At 33.5% G+C, this 20,261-nt stretch overlaps 1 long non-coding RNA gene across 6 annotated transcripts in view; it reads left to right on the top strand.

The window, feature by feature from the left end:
* LOC118191003 (uncharacterized) overlaps positions 1-20,261 on the top strand; it is a 77,775-nt gene that overhangs the window by 5,248 nt on the left and 52,266 nt on the right. For 4 of the 6 annotated variants that reach the window (XR_015040127.1, XR_015040126.1, XR_015040125.1 and 1 more), the window contains exons 2-4: positions 7,529-10,731; positions 13,704-13,814; positions 17,431-17,540. This is a non-coding gene — a long non-coding RNA (uncharacterized LOC118191003). Of the gene's footprint in view, positions 1-7,528; positions 10,732-11,268; positions 11,432-13,703; positions 13,815-17,430; positions 17,541-20,261 lie in introns of all 6 variants that reach the window. The other 2 variants (XR_015040128.1, XR_015040129.1) reach the window with 2 other exon arrangements.

Below are 20,261 nucleotides of genomic sequence, written 5' to 3' on the forward strand. Positions count from 1 at the left end.
GATATGCATACCAATATGAAATTAATAACACCAGTGGCCAAATGTTAAGATTGTTCATGTACTGCTAATTGCTCAAAGTGATATGCTGTTAAGACTGATGAATAATGGAAGTTTGATTCCAGATTAACAGCATGGCTACCTGGTTGGTTTTCATCATTTTTGCAGTCTATAATGGAAATATGAGCTAGCTTTCCTTAGAAAATCCTTGATGAAGGCATCCTGTCACTTAGGCAGATAGCTCTTGTATGTTTTACCTTATTGAAATAGCTGGTACTTTTCTTTTATCAGGATGGGATTCAGAAATGTATGTATGTATATAGATATATGTACATATATGCTTGTATCTACGTGGATACCCCCATGTGCACAAATACGTGCAATTCTGAATCCGGTCCCGATAACCGAAAAGGATTCTACTCCATTTTGGGTGACCGTGGCAAAGGTTAAATTTTTTTCGCTAAATCTCGCACCAGACACAAAATAAGGCACAAATCTGAAATCTAGATCTTAATCTTGAATTATTAATTTACGGAGAAGACATAACACTTTGTAATAGCTTCCATCATTGAAAAAAAAAGTTAATTTTTTTAGTAATTTGTCACCACGTAAACCAAGATAAGTACGATTCAAGGTGTCAAGCTGTGCCTCAATGCCATTTTGTACTTTCCCGCAGGTGCTCTACCACTTGGGTGTGACATCCACTTTCTGGATCAACAAAATGAAATTTATCGTTCACAGTGAAATATTCAAAGCCGGCATCTCACAGTTCATCTAGTTTGTATGCCTTCCAACAATCTGTGTAAATGAACGTTCCTTTTGTAATATTTTCCTTAATGACAGCCAGCCCACCTGCGGCCGAGCGGTAAAGTCGCTGAACACTGGTAGTTCGGTCCGAGGTTCGAATCCCGCGAATGGGCTGACTGCATGGGCGTTTTCGTGGTTTTCCCCATGTGTAACGTGTATACAAGTCAGTTTCCCTTAGAAAGTCCTCCACGAAGGCATCCCTCCCTTTAGGCAGATAGGCCTAGTGTGCTTTGCCATAATTAAATACACCAACACCTTAATGACAGCCAGTAAAGTTTTTGGTGATTGATCAAGAACTGCAACTAAAATGTACTCATTGGATTCCGTGCAAAATTCCCTGAAAACTCAACGAGTCTTTTTCTCCTAGTGAAAATGCTTTCATCTATTTCGACAATCTCGAAGCTTCCACCGATTTTCACTGATGGCCGGATTATTAAAGCTGCTGTGTAAACTTCCTGCATGTAACTGCCCTAACAGTTGTATTATTGTTCGTTTTCATAACCTTCGTTTTGTTCGTTTGTTTTATTATTGCTCATTAAGCTGTAATTTGCAAAATTCAGTTGATGAACCTTGAATATATGAACCTCAGGATTGTGAGGAAAGGGATTTTGGAATACTTTTCTCTTATTACAAGATCCTTTCCTGCAGTGCCATTTCATGGTTTTTTTGTTCGAAACTGAATTTCATTCCAAGATCAAGTACAACTGTTTGTTTCTGATGATGCCTCTTTTTGAAATAAATTCAGTCGTGGACTTTTCATCCAAATCGTGAAATCCATCCCCGAAAAAAATACTTTAAATAAATATTTATTTCTTGAAAAAAGTCACAGGCAATGAATGAACTTGTGAATTGGGTGACTTATTAATTGAACTTGTGAATTGCAGGAAACTGAACTCGTAAATTGTGCTAGGTTTACTGCAGTGAAGCGCCCCTGGCGTCGATAATAGTTTGGTGATTTTTTTACGCCTCCCCCCAGAAATGGAGTAGTACCCCACATCAGTACTAAATAAGCTAATTAATATAACCGGTATAAAATGTGAAATCGGGTAAAGAAACACCTTTAGTTTATATATTTTATTTGAAACTTTATTATCAATATTAAGGTTGATGAGAGGGCTGCAAATTAGCAAAATAATATTTTTATGAATTTCAGTGATGATACAATCAAATTATGAGTAACCAAAGCTTAATGAAATATGAGTTGAAAGTCATCAATTCTGATGTAATGCTTAAACTGCTAATTTATCTTTAAGCTAGATGTAAATTTAATGCTATAAATTAAAATCTAAATGTGTTAAAGCATGGTGCTTTGACACCTTTTAGTAATAGCCCATGATGAGATTTAATCACCGCACTGCAGTTTGGTAGAACTGATTTTAAAAATATTCTTAGCTCGGCAAGCCTTTCTTTAAAAATCCTATTGTAATATTCATTTAGATTTCCCCAAACTGTGTTTCATGTTCACGCAAAATTTTACTTTTTGAAAAGTCAGTGTATCTAGAGCAGCACAAAAGAGAATGACTATACAGTAGAGAGATTAGTGCAATTTTTACATCATGAGATTTAGTTTATTTTTGCAACTATCATCAATCTTTAGTTTTCAGACAACAAGCGGTCCAACTCCATCTCGGAAAGTTTCCAGGGAAAGATGCATTTCTTGAAAATGTGGTAAAAATAATAAGAAAGCCTGATTTTCTGTTAATTTTTAATAATTATAATATTCAGATCTGTTAAATGTTTTGTAAAAATATCTTTTCTTGGAGAAAATGATGCAGAAAGTGTTAACTGTGCATTAAGCATGTTGCTACATTGTACATTAATAATCTTTCAGCTCGTTTTTCATTTCTCTGTCATCAAACACCTGATGTTGTGAAACTTAAGCATCTCTTATCGTAAGAGATGAGTAGAGAAAGTTTTTAAAGAATAAATGGTAAAAAGGAAGAGTTACTTTAATATAAGGGCTACATCTTTTAATATGCCACATTATGTGTATTCTGTTAAAAGTATCTGCCATCTTGGTGTTGCACTTGAAGAGGTCTGTTTCATTGGTGTATAGAAAATTCTGCCAACTAACTTTTAACTTCAATAACTCAAATATCATTTGAGCTATAACTTCCTAGAAATTTAAAGGCAGGTGTGCCGGGTTTTCTCATTATATTCAACTAAATTCACCGGTAGCTATTTTTCTCATTCTCTGCTGCCATGTAAAATGCTCATATATAAATGCTCAAAATATATTCACAATACTGTCAGATTCTGCATTTTACTTAAAATAAATTTTTGCTGTGAAGAAATAGACTTGTTTGTTCTGAAAAAAGTAAGATCTATTCATTGACCAAAAACAGTATTCAGTGATTGGGCATAGTTTTAAAATTTTGCTGTAGGTTGAACATTTTCATGGATGCTGAATGTTGGTTACTTTGCACTTCGATGTATGTGTGGTGGTTTAATTGTAACTGGACTTTTGAACTCTTGTTTACTTTCTATTTATTTAATTGCACTATTTCATGTGCCTAAAACTGTAGCTGCAATTATAAAGAAACTATATATGTAACTTGCATGAATGTATGCAAGTCTTTTGCACTGTGAAAAAAACAACGGTACCTACAGACATCATATTTTGAATTATATAGTCCTGCATTCAAATATGGGCATCTGTAAGCTCAAATGTGGAATTTGAAATTTGTTTTATTATCTATTTCATATTTTGTATAACTTTAACGAAATTTTGATTAACAGACTCTACGATTTCAAAGTGAGCAATAAACACACACAAAAAGACATTTTTATCACCAGCGCACAAGACAGTGTATTGGAAATTCTAAAGATATGGTCTTTCTAAATTATTTTGTGATGTTGCTGTTAAATTGAATTTATGGTTCAAGTGCGAAGAACGTGATATTTAATAAATAAAGGTAACACATGAAACGTTACAAAAAGGCCTTTTTGGGCATAATATAAAATCTGAAAGCTTTCTGATTTTTTAATTTAATTTTTTCCTCTCTTTTCTTTTTCCCCTCCCTCCTTCTTCCCATAGTTGGTATTATTGATCTTACACCCCACTGTACTTCACTTTCTGAGATGAATAAATGGATCGTACAATACTATACATCCCACTGCACAATGCAAGCATTCTTCCTGGAAAAAAAGGGGGGGAATTCATATTATCCATACAGCTCACGTTATTGCATCATCTTCCCCCGCACCCCCTCAGAATTTTTTTAAAATTTTATCTTTATTCTAAATATTTAATGATTTCTTCATTAAATATTTATTTATTTTTCATTTACTGTAACATCTGCATATGTGTTTGTACGGAAATGTGTATATAGGTCTATTCACTATAAAAAATTTTCTGATGTGCTTTATCCAAATTTCTCCTCAACTTCCGATGCCCAGTAAACTCCGCCTACCTTCTTTCTCTTCTTCCCATCTCGCACTTCAACACTCTTTCTTTGTCTGCCCTTCTGCACACTATTCCATCCATGTACTATACTCAAACTTTGACGAACATGCTTCATCACGTATAGCCTTTTCTACAAATCATTTGCAACCTCCCTTTTCTTTTTTTCATTTTTTTAAAAATTTAACTTGCAAGGTTTATTCTAAGTTTATAACAGTTATTTTTAAGGTAAAGCTCCTTTTTTATCTCTCCTAATTTCAGATTACCATTCCTTACCAAAATGAGTTTTTAGAATCGTATTTAATGGAAATGAGAAAGAGTGGTATTTAAGTCGAAGTTCCACTGACTTCAAGAGAGAATCTGAATTTCTGAATAGCCCGTGTTTGCCTTTTGGCTACGTCTCTGTAAGCTGTTGCTACGCTCGGCTGTATTATGTGCTCTGGATAGCTTCGGTAGATAATTCACAGCTTCCTCAAAGTAAAAAATCTCTTTGGCACTAAACACCCCTCAAAGAAAACTCTGTGCTCTTTAAATTTCCACTGATCCATCTTGCACTTCTTTATTTACTGCCTCTGATTTAAACTTTAGAATATTTTATTTTAATAAAACAGTTTTTTCTCTCTCTCAGAATCTTCTCTCCTCCTTCCTTTCGCTTTTCTGCCTAAAGAGGGGTCAAGTATGGGTGCCTCCATTAGGTACTTAGCGTATTTCACCTCTACTGCTCATATTTGCAAGCCACTAATTGTGTTGTACACTGCTATCTCAAACTTCAAAATCCCTCCCTTTTCGAACTGCCCATTCCCAGTTAACTCTGCCCATTACTACCACTCTTGCTTTTCCCTCCCACGCCTCAATACTCTTCATTAATTATCCCTTTCTTCACAAATTCTTCTCAAACTTGATTAACCCTTTCGGTCCTAATAGGCACATACGTCCCAGAGATTAGACTTCATACCCTATTGGGTAAGTAAAACCCACTTTTAAATGGGTTTTGACATTTTTAGTGTTTTTAAGGAATTAGGAAACAAATATAGGAATAAAGAAGCATGGAAGCACTTTTAGATTACAGATGGCACGCTTATGTTTTTGAGCACACTGATTACTCAAGTTTCGCTTTATTTATTTATATTATTTTACAGCAAGTACAATTGTATTTAAGGCATACTTAGTATGATATTTTTCTTATTAAGTAGTAATTTAACATTTTTTTTTTATGTCAGATTCAGGAAATTTTGAATAAATTCTTTTTGTGGGATATATTGTCCCAGTCGTATTTAATAGTGGGCTAATATGTCCCACCAGTGATCAAATTACTACATGCTGATATATTATGTTTGTATTTATAAAACATATATGAAAATTTCTGCTGTATATGAACTAGTGCATATGACAAAATTTATGTTTTGTAATATTCACATTATATATTACCATAAATTTTATATTTGTTTTCTAAGAAAGGGTAATATCCTAGACGACTGGGACAAATAGTCCCAGTTGATAATATGATTGGGACATATTGTCCCTGGAGATTTCCAGGAAATGGGAAAAGTTAAAAATTTTAAACTCGTATTATACTTCTTTTAGTATGTCAACATTAAATTAAACTACTTTTCGTACTTAAATTTTAATCATGCAAAAGTCGGGTCAAAATAGTTAAATTGTAAGTTAACATCACATTTTTGCATCTCATTAAACCCTCCTTCACTCACGCCCCTGCACCTCGTACAAATTCTCTACTGCACAAAACTTGTTACGTTGTCATGAGCAATGATAGTCTTCCTGCTTTTTTAAAATCTCCTCTCGCTCCCTTTTCTCAGTATCTCTTGCCTATATTCTCATTCCTCACTTCTGATGCCTCATTCTCTTCACTACTATTTTAACTTTGCACTGTCACATATTTATCCATTCCTCATTTTTAACCTTTTTTCACCACTTTTATCCTCTTAAACCCTCTGGAATTCCTTTTTAGCTTACAAATTTTACTGCAAAAATTGGTGTAAATTTGATTCATTTATATTACAAGTACATCTATATATTTTATTTTTTATGCTATCTGCATAAATACAAGCTTTCTTTCTTTGATCTTACTCTCTTGGTAGTTTGCATTCTCTATCTCACCACAATTACTTTCCTTTTACACAATCTTATCATGTCTTTTTACTATTGCATTCTAGACTAAAAACTCAGCATCTAAAATTAAGGTGCGACATACATTGGCTTTATGCCTCGTAGATAGTTCCACAGTGAAACTGTTCTCCCCTTATCCCGTTTCCTAAATTCGTATTCACTTTGCATCCTTTTTTAGTACCTTTCCATATTAATTTAAATACATTTTGTAAACTTTCATACCCTTTCCCACCCCCTTCTGCACCTACTCCTCTTATGCTTCCCTCTTTATCTACCTCAGGCTTTCGTTTACGTATGTGCTGGTCGCTTGCCCACACATTATTCCGGCTTTCACTGATGCTCTGTGTGAGTAAACATATCTGGTCTAAATTCATTTGGCAAGTTCTAGGCCCTTTTGAGCATTTTCTGCCTATGCTTATTTTTCTTCTACTCTACTGAAAAAGCAGAGCCCAGTCTTAGGAGGTGCCCTCTCACCCCTGCATTTCTCCCACTGTCACGCCTCCTTGAAATTCCCCAGCTACTTCTACCCACTGTTCTTGTAATTTCTTTACACTTCGTCATAAGTACCTTTGGCTGGTGTATTAGGAAGAAATTAGGATTACCTCCGCATCATTTATTCATACTGGTTGGTGGGCAGTATGAAGATTATTTACAGGTTCTATGCCAAGAAGTATTTAGAAGAAACCAAAAAAGATTTGAATAAGTAAAAGTAATGCCTTACTTCTTTTTTCCTTATTCCCTGCACTTTGTGTGTGTATGTGTGTTTTTTAGGAATTGTATATTGTTTATGTCTTGCAATCTACCTTATTTTCAGTCTGCCTTCTTAAGCATTTGTCCTTCACTTGATTCATATTAATTGTTTTTTATTTTTCATTTCTAACGTTTTGTACACATATAAAGTGCATTTCTCATATGTTATATATACTTTACATATATAAATATATATTTACATGTACCTCATTTCATATATCTCTCCTGTGTTATCTGTTTGTAATAGTTCCTTTGCCCAGTTGTCAAAATTATCACAAACTTCTTTCCCTGCATTAATTATGTTTCATTGCCAGCCCGGCTCATCCTCACCCCTCTTCTACCCTGTTCTTCCCTTATGTCTTTACTATGCGAATTTACTGTTTTCAGGTCTCTACTGCTTTTTTACCATTTTTATCCTCCTCTCACATAAACTTTGTCTTTCAGCTGTCTCCATCCTACAGAACCATGCTGAGCCTCTCCTAAGTTCGGTCTCCTCAAGTCTCTGTCTTCAATTTTTATTCAGTGCAATTGCAATGGACTCAACGGCTGTCTTACTGTCATGCATAGTAGCAATCCATTCACCAAAGTGCATGCCATATTTCTAAGCGAAACCAGGCTGGAAAGGAAAAAATTTCCCAGCTTTAACAGCTTCGTATTCTATCGCAAAGACAGAGAGTGTAGTGCAGTGGAGTCACCACTCTTATTCTTTGTGATCTCCCGCAATGCGAAGTCTCCCTGGACCATCTTTTGCACTACTCCCATATGAAGCTATTGCCATTAAAATCACCTTTAAAGGAAACCCCTTCTCCTTATTAAAGTCTACAATCCCCCTCAGCATCCACAAATGCTAGTGGGATCCCAGTTAAAAAATTTCTTCTACAATCCCAATGAACTCTGATGAACTATCCTGCTCCTACTTACTGTCATCATTCTGGCAGTGTCAGCACCCTCGACCTTTCACTAATTTCATCCAATTTCGCCAGTCGGCTTGCCTGGCATGCACACCCCCACTCTTATTGGTAGCAACCATATTCCTTTCTCCTTTACTTTCCTTCTTTCTGTCCTTCTCAGACTGTCAAGAAAAAGATTCTTGACGGTTCTGAAATTGTCTTTAAAATAGCCAAATTTTCAAACCGGGCCTCCTTCTCTTCCCTCTACAACTGCGAGGTATTTTTCTCTCACCTTCAACATGCTGCCTGTGAGAGCACCCATAAATAACAGCATCTGTCTGGAAGAAAATCTTACTTCTTTTACTCTGCACAATTAGAACTCATTTCAAAAAGATTGTATGGCTCTAAAGGCCCAATGGACCTAAGAGCTTATCGCAGAGTAAATGAAGTCAACCGACAAATTAAATACATTGCAAAAAGTTCACAATCAATCGATATTGTTATTCCTCACCATCGACATTCAAGATGCCTTTCATCCCCAAAAAGAGATTTCTGCCATATTGTTTGATCTAAAAAGTGCATTTGACTCTGTTAATCCTAGAGCACTCTTCTGAAAATTTCTTAAACTTGGTTTTGGCACAAAAATCAATGAATATATTAAATTATTTCTTTCTCCCTGTGATTCCAGTATCAAATTTGGCTCTCATCTTTCCAGTCCCTTCTCTATGGATCATGGCACCCTACAAGGAGGCGTGCTCTCTCCTCTTCTCTTCAATCTCATGCTCAATGACCTCCCTTCACTCCTCAATGCTATATTTGCTGATGATATTGCGATTTGGTCTATTTCAGACAAAGACGTTAATTTGCAATATGCAATCGACAAAGTCTGTGACTATTGCACAGAGTGGGATTTCTCCCTATCCCCAGAGAAATGCCATCATCTATTCTTCTCCAAAAAAAAAACACCATTCCTGCCCCCTTACACTCTTGATCTATGACCTCCCCATTCCTATTGCCTCTTACAAATTTTCCGGAGTCACTCTTGACACCTCATTTTCCTTCTTATTTCACATCAAACAAATAACCTCAAAGACCAAAACCGCCTCCAACATTCTTAAATCTTGCACTGGCACTTCTATTGGCCCTAACCCACCCTCACAGCTCCTTCTCTATATCTCCACTCTCTGCTTTACCTCCACTTACAGCCTTCCCTTGTGCAACCTGTCTAATAATATACACAAACCTTTGGAAATTGCCCACAAAATGACCACTAAGAGAACTCTTGGACTTTTCCGCTTCACCCCCTCCTCTGAGGTTGAATCTCAACATAAACTTCTATTTCTTAAAGCCCAACACCAGCTCCTTCATCTTCTACATAGATCTACATCTCATCACACAATCATCCCTTGGCTCCTCTGCTGCTTTTACCAACTCGTTCAGGTAACATCAGTGAATTTTTTAAAATTAAAACTCAAGATTTTTCTTTGTTTATAAATCCCCAGTTTCTCCTATCAATTCTCCAGCACCCTCTTGGTGCTAGATTCCCTCCCTTCCTTCAAAATCCTCCTTACCCGACTTAGCCATTCAGTCCCTTTGCCTGGACACACTAGCTAACCTTTCCCCAGACTCCATTACCATCTTCATCAATGGCTCACTTACTCGAATTCATAATGGTGCAGCGTTTGTTGTCCCAAACTTTGGCTTTCAACAAAGTTTTGCCCTGCAAGATAAATGCACCATTATGCAGTTCGAACTCCTTGCTATACGTGATGCGCTTTTGTGGTTCTCTTCTTCAAACTTCTCCCACAGTATTATCCTCACTGATTGCAAATCTGGCCTACTGGCCCTTCAAGGGCTTCCATCTTCTACTTTTCTTCATTCACTTCTATCTGATATTTATATCCTTAAGCAGACTTGCACTACCCTGGGTAAATCAGTCAACTTTCAGTGGATCCCCTCCCACATCGACCTGGTAGGCAATGAAAAGGCGGATCGACTTGCTAAACTTCCTACAGGTATTCCTATTACTCTTCTGCCCTCTTCCTGTCAAATAAAAATAGTACTTATCCTCTTTCTCTAAATAATGAATTCATTTCTTTTCTCCAAGATATTTCCACCAACCCTCAGCATCCAGTCTCTTCAATTACCCTTTCCAAAAAGGGCTACTTGCGCATCCCCAAAAGAAAGTTGACATCTGTCTGCGGCAGCTTAGAGCAGGTGCTATTCTAACTCGTGAAATTTTATTTAAATCTAATAAAATATACTCCCTTCTTTGCCTGCTCTGCAACATTCCTGACACCCTCGAACACCTGTTTTATTGCTCTCTTTACTCCGTGCCCAGGAACATTCTTCAAAATCATCTTCTTGCACTTTCTGGATCTCTTTCTATCTATCTCGCACTCTATTACACTTCCTCATTCTCAAACTCTAAGGAGACTTCGTAAAGGACTGCAATTTCATTAACATGCTATAAATTATTGTTCCTTTCCACCACCATCCATCTCTCTCTATCTTTCCCCCACCCTTTTCTGCAGCTTAACTCATTTGATTGCTTTCCTGCATTTAATATTTGCCCACCATTCCCTTCTTTCCTTTTCCTTTCTACTCCTACTCTACTTATCTACAAGGCCACGAGTCCATAGCACACTTTATAGCTGGAAAGGAACAAAACTGTTTGACAAATGCTTTACAACTGGGAAATATCCCTTCTAGATACCGTCAACACCCTGCATTCAGGACAGACAAAACTACAAAAAAGTAAGTACCAAGTACTTGGTTTGAGCTTTACTTCCTGTTTTAAAATAACTGTATCATTTAATCACTTTTTGTCACTGCTTACTGTCCATAGCTATTCAATAAATGTCTCCTCATTTCAATAGTTCCAGGTCCCCCCCTCTTTATGTTCTTCTTCTTCCGCCCCTTCATTATTCAAATTATCTCCATTTCATCATTCTATTCTTGCAAAGCTCTTCTTTACGTTGCACTTATTTATTTGTATTCTTTAACATTTCCCTGGCCCTATTTTAGGGATATCATTTAACCCCACCTTACATGAGTATTTATGTATGAATTACTGTGAGCATGCTAAATTTTGTGTATACCTGAGCTAGAGTCAAGTTTTTGCTTCCTTTTTCATCTTATGGACACAGGAGTCCTCATCAAGATTGCTCTTTCTCTCTCTCTCCCTCTCTCAATTTGTTTCTTTATGGGGGAGGGGCTTCTCCCTGTCTCCCTCCTCCTTTCCTATATAAATTCTTTTTGTTTCTTTCTCTCATCCAATTTACTTGTTTGAAGGATTTCTGAAATTCCATGCATTAACCAATCCAGACTGATGTTTAGATTCCTGTGAGTTGAAAGGCAAATTGCTTAGGCATCTTCATGTTCGGAAGCTGATCACCACATCGAAATCGGGATATCAAGCAACATGAAGAATGCTTTGAGACACTGCAGTATGACTGTAAGAATTTTCCTTTTATTCCATTGATTTCCCCCCTCCCCACAACTTCTCCAGTAAGATTTAAAAAATCTTGCTCATGTTCCTCACTTAGATATGTAAAGTGGTATTATTCTTATGTGTACTTGTATGCACCTGTTTAATACATTTTGTTAATTCCATATCATGTGGGCCTTTGTACATATATACATATATGTAACTTGGTGTGTGCCGTAATTTGTTAAACTAGTACAAATTTAATAAATTACGATGGTTAAATAAATAAATAAATATTATTCTTAATTAAAAAATATTAATGTTAAATAAAAAAAGTAACTGCAATTTATTCATTTATTGAATTTTTGTTGATGTGATCTCGCACTGTGTATGGATTTACGATTTCATCTGATGCTGTTTTCTGAAAAATGTATGAATATGTTGGGAACAGTAATAGTAAATGTTATTTTAGTTGAAAAAATATATATTTTGTCTTTTGTATATACTTTATCTCAAGGTAAAGGCAAACATATTGCTTTGTTTCTCATGTTAGAATTATTCTTTTTTACTTTTCTGTTGTAGCTAAAGTTTAACTTGTATAAAATATATGAAGTTCTTTTTTACTCTCCTATAAAATACAAAATTGCCCCCTTTTTATATACCTTTCCTTTGCACCTAAGCTTTTTTTTCCCATCGTTGCAGAAAGACTTAGCAGGTGCAAAACAAGGCATCTGCCTATTTTGTCTGTAGCTATATATCTTGTCTTGGTCTTGCTTAGTAAGTAGTCTATTAAGTTGTCTTGGTCATGCTTAGTAAATAGTCTTGCTTTTGCTTCTTATAGCTTTTATTAAGTGAAAAATTTTTTATGTTGTGAAAATGATGAGTGATTTAATTAGTGAATTACATCTCTTCCAGTATAATGAACATGTGTTATGACCCTGCACATTAGAACGATGTACCCGATTTAGCACAGTGGTGATCCTGACGTGATTATGACATAATGGTTTTCCCAAAGTTGTTTGAAGCATACGCAAAGGAAATTGAATTAGGAGAAGCCTCTACTGAAAACAGAGATATTAAGTCTTTGGAAATTTCCATTATTAATTTTTTGAAAGCACATTGGAATGACAAAGACAAATGGCCTCTATTGGCACCCTTAGGTGTTACTGTGCTAAGTCGGATACACGACTTCAGTGTACTAGGTCATAACACATGTTCTGTATACTGGAAGAAAAGCAATTAGCTAATTAAATCGCTCGTCATCTTCACGACTTAACATTTATATTTAACAAAAACAAGTTGCAGGATTGTTTGCATCTGCATGTCAGCACAATTGATATACAGATATAATTATTGTTAAACATACGTACACTTTCTTTACAAATTTGCAGTTTAGGTACATAAAATACATCAGTTAAATAAATGTTATGTTAAAATATGGATCTTATTCAAAATGTTTTAGAATGATAAAAAAGCTGAAAATGAAGGGACCATTGGGGTACTTATGTATTATCAGAACCACTTTGGGGCAGTTTTGTTAATTTAATAGAAAAAACGGTACTTTTATTAAAAAAAAATTAGATATCATATGCATACATATTCTGTGTTTCAGCTGTATGTTTATTCCAAAAGACAATCAGTAAACCTCAGTAAAACAAATGAGTTTTTGTTGTGGTGGAAATTTCATAGTGATCACTTTAATAAAGAATTCGAAGCATTGTTCCTTTAGCGATTCTGAGGCAAAATAATGTATTCCTGCAGAAGTTTCACCTCTCTTTCTTTCTATTATAAGAAAATCCTACAAGCATAAATTTTAAAATTGAGTTTAAAGAAGAAATAAATCAAAATTTTTGCATAAAAGTCATTTGAACTTGGAATACAACAAAATGCACACAAAAATGGCAACATTAAAAACTGAATATTTATCATGAACATGGTTGCCTGAATAATTGTTATGTGCATGGCTACCAGAGTTGGGAGTATTCTGTAGCTTTGGCAATTTGTACTAAAATGTGTCGTGATAATACGAAAGTACCTTCATTTGCTGCATAGAATAAAGAAAATGGACATTGAATCCTATCTAAGTGTCCAGATGATGGTGTAGTCTGCCAGAAAGAATATACAGAAAACTAAGGCAGGATCAATATGTTTGGTTCAATTAAGGGCAAATAATCATAAAGATCTAAAAATTCTGTGAGCAAGGAAAATTGTAAACTGATTTTAGATAATTCAATATGTGAAAATTAGTTTCTTCTTATAACAAACATTTAATTGTTGATGTTTCTTTTTTCGTTTTCAGATGACTTCTTCAGAAGATCAACACAGAATCTCCATAGAAGTTTTTATGTGGAAAAAATACTGGATAAAGTTAGAAAACTACATAAAGAATAGTATTGTGTGAAAAATAATGGTGAGTCTTGTTCTGATTTATGTTGATAATGAAAAGGAATACATAAACGTATTTAACTTTAAAGAGCATTAATTATTTATTACAAGCCAATTTTTTTTTTTTTTTTTTTTTTTTTTTTTTTTTTCATTCTTTGATAGACTTCCAGCTACATGTACTACATATCATTATTTTACTTTTATTTTGTGTTAGATTAAAAACTGAAATTTTTTAAGTACTTTCTAGTCTTTTATTTATAGTGACTTTATTTATAGTGGTTTTCTGCTATGTATCTCAAATATTATTTTAATTCAAATGATTTTAATGAAACAAAATGTTTGGAAATAAATATTTTAAATTATTGAAATAATTTTTAGGCAGATAACATCTCATGCTATAAACATCTTATATAATAAACTTTCTTACTGAAAATAAGAAATGAGAAAAAATGAAATAAAAAATTTATTAATTGGTGTAAAATATAAAAGGTGCACTTGTAACTATTTAAACTATTTATTTATATGCCTAGAGTGATATATAATACAGACCGCTGCAATACTAATATAGTTCTATTTTTACATGCATCCAAACTGTTGCCATTCACAAGTTACTAAATGCTACGTCTTCTTTATTTTAAAGAGTTCAAAAGTTTTTTTAAAGACTTCAATATCAGCCCAAATATCTAGCCAGCTTTCTAATCCCTTCCCCACTTCTAATTCTTTGCTCACAGTCCCTTGTGTCTGAGTTAGCTTGTCTGAGTTAGTTCAGCTTGTTATGTTTTTATTTTTGTGTCATTTGCAGCAAACAGTTCTAATTTTGAGATGATTCTCTTATCTGGAGGTAATGGAGAATTCTGCCTCTGTATCAATTAAAAACTGGGTAGTCAATTCTCTGTCGCTGATAAAAAGAAGCCTCAGCTCCACCCCTTGTTGCTCCAACCATCATTGAGAGAAGGTGCTTGTTGTTTGTGATCCTGATGAAAAGTTGTATATCTGTTTACACTTAAAAATGATTTGTTCCAAATGTTTTGTGATAGTAATAGATATCACTGGACTTGTTACCACTGTAACTCCTATCTCTTGATTTGGACTGGTAATGATTATAGGGATTAATTTCACCATTGCCTGGATAAAGTGGAAACTTGTAAGCAAAGTTCACTAACCTGTTTTTATGAGCTTTCAGTCAGTTCCATGTTTACAGTTATGGATAAAGTAGCAACTATTTAAGGGTTAATAGGATTTAATTCTCAAATCATATCAGCCATCGTTGCCACCTTTGATAAATCTTTGCCAATAACAGATATAATGCTGTGTGTATTAACAGGTAGATGCTGGAGCCACAATGTCTTTAGGAAGGTATCTGCTATTTTGTCCCTGCCAAACTATGAATTTCGCACATCAGCTGAGATGCTTTTTTATCACCCATTTCTAGCCCCTGAGTTTGCATATAATGAAACTTATCTGTCCATAATTGCCTGATACTTGCCATCTTGTGGCGAACTAAGCAAAATATTGGATACTTATGAAAAAAAGTCAAGTTTCATGGAATTATCATATAATCATATTTCGTTCAGCCTACAGTTAATTTTTCATCTCTAAATTGTGCTTCTTGTCGAATTAACCATATCTTCGGATTTGGTTTCCAAAAGGAAGGAGCTTTGATGCTTACTCTTGCGACAGCCGAAGTTGTTGCATTAGCTTCAGTTTCTTTACTTTTGTCATCGTCAGCTGTAGTAAATTAGGCTTAACAGATTTACAGTTATTGTTATCCAGTTTTATTTATTTTTTATATATCTAATGCTTTTCTTGAAAGCCTGCTTAAGATTGACAACCATAAATAAAACTGATTTATTTTGTTCAATATCATTTATATCATTAAAATAATTTATTCTAGTAAAGCAGAATTTTCAATATTACATATAGAACACAGATTTTTAATTACTAGCAAGTATTCACATAGTTTCTTTCTCTTGCATTTTACGTTGGATAATAATTCATTTAGTTGGGCAGAATTGATTCAATACCATATCCATTTAATAGTAAATCCTAAAGTGCATTCCATGAATTTACTTTAATTTCACCTTCACCTGAAAGAGTAGCTGCAATTTTAAGCTTTAAGAAACCAGAAACCGTTAAAGGCTTGAGGAAGTTTTTAAGTTTACTGGTTTTTTACTACGGATATCTGCTATATGCTATCTCACTTAAAAAATTCAGAGGGGGAAAAACACAAAATCCCTTGGTCTACCTGCAGATGTCTAAAACAAAGCCACTTGTGAACTTGTCCATTTGCTGATACTAAGCATGATGACATTTTAAAGATATTATGTTGTCTTTGTCATTCCAAACTTAGTTGTAGCAAAAAAACTCATGTATTATAAACATAGCACTGCCAAAACAAATATGCTTTGCATATTGTTTGGGAACTTATATTCCATGTCTTAATCATTTAACTGACTTGCAAATATAATCATCTGCATAACTTACACATAAGTATGCCTTCACAAATTTGCAGGGCAATGTAATGCTTATTCATGGAATGATATTTTCTCTGTTAACCACTAAATGTAATATGTTTGTTTTGTGATTGAAAAATGTGGTTTAAGACCTTTATTTCTTTTAGTATTGATCCTAGTCATGTATTTTCAGTTATAAAATTTCTTATAAGAAGGTTAACAAGTTTATGAAAAGATGCTTATATGGTTCCATAAAAAATGTAACATAATGTAAAAATCATTACTGGGCACCACATTTGGTCCTTTGATGCACATTTGGTGACGAACACCCAATTAACAGAAAAGCACTAATTTTTCATGTTAAATTTCATTTGATCTAAGTTGTCTTAATCTATTATAGACATCTACGGGAAAATTCAGTCAATAATTAATCAGTAAATATTTGTATTTAATTTTGTTTTATGTCAACATATGGTCCATTACTCAGTTTTTCTATAAAATTGCATGCAGAGTCGTTAATTAATTTTATTTTCATCCTGCTTGAAAGTAATTGTATAAATTAAAGCGTTTCTTCCTTGCTTGGTAGTTTCTCAGTATAAAAGTGTAAGAAAATTACAAAATGAAATTAGCCAAAGAACATAAAATTTAGAGGATCTAATTAAATATTAATATATTTCACATCAGAATCATATTATAAATACACTCTTATGAAAAATTAAGAGAACCTGCCCATAATGTTGAGTTTCTGGAAAACTAGTAGATAGATTTTAACGAAATTTAGAATTAATATGTATTTATAACAAAGAAAGAGATATACCATTCAAAAGTGGTTATATGTACACATGATTATCAGCAAAGCTCATAGTACAAGGATATCCAAAATTCACATTGAAATTTTCGAATTGAAAATGAGTGTGATGTGGGATATGGCCCCCTCTCATAGTCAAACAGCTCATGTAGATTGACGAGATACTGGAAGGAGGCAGTTGATCCCATTCCTGCAGCAAGGCAGTTTTCAATGCCAGGATGGTTCTTATAGCGGGATAGCTAGATGAAATTGCCCTCCTAATAGAATCCCAGATAGTGTAGGTGTAGGATAGTTAGAGGTATCCACACCAGTATAGGTGTGGAATTATTTTCTTTTTGCTACAAATATTTAATTGTTGATGTTTCTTTTTTCCTTTTCAGATGACTTCTTTCAAAGATCCACAATGTTCATAGAAGCTTTTATGTAGAAAAATACTGTAGCAGTAAGAAAGCAAGAAAGCTACATAAAGAATATTATGTGAAAAATAATCGTAAGTTTTGTTCTGATTTATGTTGATAATGAAAAGGAATGCATAAAAATACATAACTTTAAAGAGGGTTAATTATTTATTACAGGCCAAAATTTTTTATTTTCCCTATTTGATGGGCTACGTGTACTACATTGCAGGGCTGTGGAGTTGGAATCGGAGTCAGGCAGATTTTGGAATTTTGGTGGAGTCGGAATCGGAGTCGGGCAGATTTAAAAGGAGTCGCTTAAAAACAGGTCGACTCCGACTCCAATTTTTGTTGGACAGTTTAAATTTGAAATGAAATAAAAATGTAATGAAAAAAATTAATAATAAGCTGAGTTATTATTTTTATTTATGGACTAATGAAGTCCATACATTAATAAATAGTTATTTTCTGTTTTCTTGACATATTAATAAATAAATATAAGGGAGAAGGATGGATGGGATATTTGCGATTAGTGATTAAACTGATTTATTTAGTTGCAAATTTCACTGGTAAATTTAGATAAGCAGCAAAAGCAACAAGAACTCCCAAAATTGCTGCCATTCTTAGGAAGCGAACAGGAAAAGAAACACTTATTGATCAAGCAACGCGATAAGGAAGTACATTTCTAATGATAAAGAGGTTTTTAGAATTAAGAATTTTTTTTAGAAGATGTAGATAACCCTAATATTTCACTAACAGAAAGACTGGAATGATCTTGCAGAATTGGAAACTCTTCTTTCTACACCGTATATAGCCACAAAAAAGCTGCAATCTGAAAAATGGCAAGAATGGAAGAATGTGATGTTTGTTCTTTCTGAAATGGAGGGTTTATTGCAGAAGGAATCATTTCTTCAATGAAGAAAAGATAAACTAGTTTGCTAGACAATGAGATCTTGCTGGGTTCAATATATGTAGATCTGAATTTTCTTGGATGACGAATAAATTAAAAAGGAAAAAAAAAAAAAAAAAACTATGAACTTTTATTAAGAATGAAACTATTCTCAGAACAACTGGAGAATTCGAATCAGGACAATCAAACTGCAGACATTTTAATTGAGTCTCTATCATCCTCTTCCAGTGATGAATTAGATTTTGAGAAATATTTTTATTGAAAAGTTTAAGGCAAAGCGAATGAAAATAAAGAACCAAGAACCTTTAGATATAAAAAGGAAAAAATACAAACAAGATTTCTACACGGTCTTTGAAGAAATATGATTGTGCTTGCAAGAAACCTCTTTTAGAACTTATCTTTTTTAGAATCTTATGATTGGAAATATAAAACATAACTATCATCTCTTGAAATGTACAAACTCCTTTTACTGAAAGTAATGTCAAATGAATAAAGCAAAATGTAACATTTTTAAGATGACACACTTTGTATTTTAAAAGATTATTACGTTTATTACCAATATTTTTTTTTAATTTTACCTTCTTCATTTCTTTAGAGAACAAAAAAATTTTTAATGTACTCACAAGTGTTTTATTTATAATGACTTTTGTTTACTGCTATGCATCTCAAATATTATTTTAATTGAGAGGATTTTAATGAAGCAAAATGTTAGGAAATTAATATTTTAAATTATTGAAATAATTTTCAGGCTAATAACATCTCATATGAGAAACATCTTATATGATAAACTTTATTTATGAAAATGAGAAGTGAGAAAAATAAAATCAAAAATTTATTAATAGATAATACATTTTTTGTTCTCTAAAGAAATGAAGAAGGTAAAATAAGAAAAAAATATTGGTAATAAACATAATAATCTTTTAAAATACAAAGTGTGTCATCTTAAAAATGTTACATTTTGCTTTATTCATTTGACATTACTTTCAGTAAAAGGAGTTTGTACATTTCAAGAGATGATAGTTATGTTTTATTTTTCCAATCATAAGATTACTATAAATAAATTTTCTCTAGTTGGAGGATTTGTAAGATGAGAAATACCCTAGAAATTTTTTAATTGTTTGAATGGTATTGTGGCAGGCCACATAAAGATAAATTGGTATACACGGTCCTTTACAATTCATGGTCTTGGAGCTGTTATGACATGCTATGACACTGCAAGAGCAATAACTTCTTCAGTAACACTTCCACTTGACATTACAAAAATCATAACGACCAGCGTCTGTCATCAAGGCCTCTCAAAGCTTACTTACTGACTTACTGACCAACCGTCCTATTGCTCTTCTGATATTGTTCCAACTATAATGAATCAGATGACATACAATACAACTGAACAATTAAGGAAGCATGACTTAATTCAGTCTGCAAACTTTTCAGATAGAGAAATATGTCAGAACTTAGACTTTTGACTAGAGATACTCTTGCTGCTAGCAAGATAATGACATAATAAGGGCAATAATTGTCTTACGTGTGCATTCAACCAAACTTTTGTGTAGTGTAGAAAATTTAGACACATCTATTTTAATGCATCTCAGATATAAAATAAACACCTCCTGAAAATGACAAATATCTAACTTTAAAAAACAGACTTAATTTCAGAATTTCAAGATTCCAAGGTTTAGCAAATCTGTAAATTTTATCTGATTTACAATTAGGTGACCACCCCCCCCCAAAAAAACACCTAGTTTCCTTTTGAAACAAACAAATGAAAATTCATAATTTTATAGTAAAATTATGGTTAGTATGTTTTTCATATTTTTATATACTTATAATTTTGTTTATTGTTACATTTACTTTGAAAAAAATAAATAGTTCTCATCAGAGTTCTCTAATTCATCAATGTGAGCAT

Source organism: Stegodyphus dumicola, chromosome 3, assembly GCF_044657685.1.
Source record: "Stegodyphus dumicola isolate Sdum_Otavi_A_Nest chromosome 3, ASM4465768v1".
NCBI classification, from domain to species: Eukaryota; Metazoa; Arthropoda; class Arachnida; order Araneae; family Eresidae; genus Stegodyphus; species Stegodyphus dumicola.